The sequence below is a fragment of the Ornithorhynchus anatinus genome, chromosome 5 (assembly GCF_004115215.2).
Source record: "Ornithorhynchus anatinus isolate Pmale09 chromosome 5, mOrnAna1.pri.v4, whole genome shotgun sequence".
NCBI classification, from domain to species: domain Eukaryota; kingdom Metazoa; phylum Chordata; class Mammalia; order Monotremata; family Ornithorhynchidae; genus Ornithorhynchus; species Ornithorhynchus anatinus.
Window position 1 is genome coordinate 77,124,822 of NC_041732.1, and position 3,199 is coordinate 77,128,020.

The following is a 3,199-nucleotide window of genomic DNA, read 5'->3' on the forward strand; positions in this document are numbered from 1 at the left end:
CGCATGGCGCCCGCCCAGCCCCACGGCGCAGGCGCGCACGAGGGCGAGGGCGAGGGCGCGGAGGGGCGGGCGCAGGCGCGCACGGAGACGAGGGCGCGGCGCGGGCGCAGGCGCGGAGGGGCGGGCGAGGCGCGCGCCGGCCGCCAGCGCCGGCGGGGGGCGCCCCTCAAACCCCTCCGCCCGGAAACACGGAGCTCACGCGTCTCCGGCCCGGGCCGCAAACCTCCTCCCGGGCCCCTGGGGGCCGCCCTCGCTGACCGCCAGCCCCTTCCCCACTCATTCATTCAGGCACCGCGTCATTCATTCGTCTTTACCGGAGGGCCTGCTCGGTGCGGAGCACTCTACTGAGCGCTTGGAAGGGACAATTCGACAACAGATAAAGACGAGCCCTGCCCATCGACGGCCTCACAGTTTAAATGCAATAGACGGACCACAAGACAGTAGGCAGGCATCGATACCATCAAAATAGATAAATGCATTCATACAGTCGTATTTATTGAGCGCTTACTCGGTGCAGAGCACTGTACTGAGCGCTGGGAATGGACACTTGGGAACAGATAAGGACGATCCCTGCCCCATTGACGGGCTCACAGTTTAAATGGAATAGACAGACAACAAGACAGAACCAGTAGGCAGGCATTGATACCGTCAAAATAGATAAATTCATTCATACAATCTATTTATTGAGTGCTTACTAGGTGCAGAGCACTGTACTAGGCCCTTGGAATGGACAATTTGGCAACAGAGAGGGACAATCCCTGCCCCATGACGGGCTCACAGCCCAAATGGGGGAGACAGACAACGAAACAGAATAGTCAAGGCACCGATACCATCAAATAGATTCATTTCATTCACTCATTCAATCGTATTTATTGAACGCTTACTAGGTGCAGGAACACTGTACTAAGCACGTGAAATGGACACTTTTGGCAACAGAGAGAGAACCATCCCTGCCCCGTGATGGGCTCACAGTCCACTAACTAAACAGAATACTCAGGCACCAATACCGTCAAAATAGATAAATTCATTCATTCAATAGTATTTATTGAGCGCTTACTCGGTGCAGAGCACTGTACTGAGCGCTTGGAACGGACACTTCTGCGACAGAGGACCCTCCCTGCCCAATGACGGGCTCACAGGCCAAATGGGAGACAGACAACAAAACAATAAGTAGTCAGGCATCGATACCATCAAAATAGATCATTTCATTCAATCGTATTTATTGAACGCTTACTAGGTGCAGAACACTGTACTAAGCACGTGAAATGGACACTTCGGCAACAGAGAGAGACCATCCCTGCCCCATGACGGGCTCACAGTCCAAACGCCGGAGACAGACAACAAAACAGAACAAGTAGTCAGGCATCAATACCATCAAAATAGATAAATTCATTCATTCGATCGTGTTTGTTGAGCGCTTATTCGGTGCAGAGCACTGTACTAGGCACTTGGAATGCATACTTTGGCAACAGAGAGAGACCATCCCTGCCCCAAGACGGGCTCACAGTCCAAGTGCCGGAGACAGACAAGAAAACAGAACAAGTAGTCAGGCATCAATACCATCAAAATAGATAAATTCATTCATGCGATCGTATTTATTGAGCGCTTACTCGGTGCAGAGCACTGTACTAGGCTTTTGGAATGGACACTTCGGCAACAGAGAGCGACAATCCCTGCCCAATTCATTCATTCATTCATCGTTCATTCAATAGTATTTATTGAGCGCTTACTATGTGCAGAGCACTGTACTAAGCACTTGGAAGGTACAAATCGGTAACAGATAGATACAGTCCCTGCCCTTTGATGGGTTTACAGTCTAATCGGGGGAGACAGACAAGAGCAATAGCAATAAATAGAATCAAGGGGATGAACATCTCATTAAAACAATAGCAAATAAATAGAATCAATGACGGGCTCACAGGCCAAATGGGGGACACAGACAACAAAACAACAAGTAGTCGGGCATCGATACCATCAAAATAGATCATTTCATTCACTCATTCAATCGTGTTTATTGAGTGCTTACTTGGTGCAGAGCACTATACTAGGCGCTTGGAATGGACACTTGGACAACAGAGAGAGAGATCATCCCTGCCCAATGACGGGCTCACAGTCTTCTGGGCAGAGCGTTTTCCTAAGAGCAATAATAACACTCATAACAACAACAATGATAATGATGATGTTTGTTAATGCTTACTATGTGTCACGCACTGTTCTAAGCTGTGGGGTAGATACGAGGTAGAGAAGCCGTGTGTTCAGTGGATAGAGCCTGGGCTTGAGAGTCAGAGGTGATGGGTTCTAATCCCAACTCTGCTGCTTGCCAGCTGGGTGACTTTGGGCAAGTCACTTCACTTCTCTGGGCCTCAGTTATCTAATCTGGAAAATAGGGATGAAACCTGTGAGTCCCACGTGGGTCAACCTGTCAGCTGTGTGACTTTGGGCAAGTCATTTCACTTTTCTGTGCCTCAGTTCCCTCATCTGTAAAATGGGGATGAAGACTGTGAGCCTCCCGTGGGACAACCCGATGACCCTGTATCTACCCCAGCACGTAAAACCGTGCTCGGCACTAGTAAGCGCTTAACAGATACCGACATTATCATTGTTATACAAGGTCATCAGCTTATCCCACTTAGGGCTCACAGTCTTCATCCCCATTTTACAGATGAGGGAACTGAGGTGCAGAGAAGTGAAATGACTTGCCCAAAGTCACCCCGCTGACAAGCGGCAGAGCAGGCATTCGAACCCGTGACCTCTGACTCCCAAGCCCCGGCTCTTTCCACTGAGCCACGCTGCTTCTCGATTCGAGGCCCTCCCATGCAGTGGAGGCTATTTATTGAGCACTGGGTACGGTCCACTGTATCAGGAGCTTGGGAGAGAATAGGGTACTAAATTAACTAGTCATCATCCCACTTCTTTTTAAGCAGGTACTGTACTAAGCACTGGGGTAGATACGAGGTAATCAGGTTGGGCACTGTCCGTGTCCCGCATGGGGCTCACAGTCTTAATCCCCATTTTACAGATGAGGTCACTGGGGTACAGAGCCCCTCTTCAAAACCCTACTTAAAACTCACCTCCTCCAAGAGGCCTTCCCAGACTGAGCTCCTCTTCTCCCTCTACTCCCTCCACCACCCCCCTCACCTCTCCGCAGCTAAACCCTCTTTTCCCCCTTTCCCTCCGCTCCTCCCCCTCTCCCTTCCCC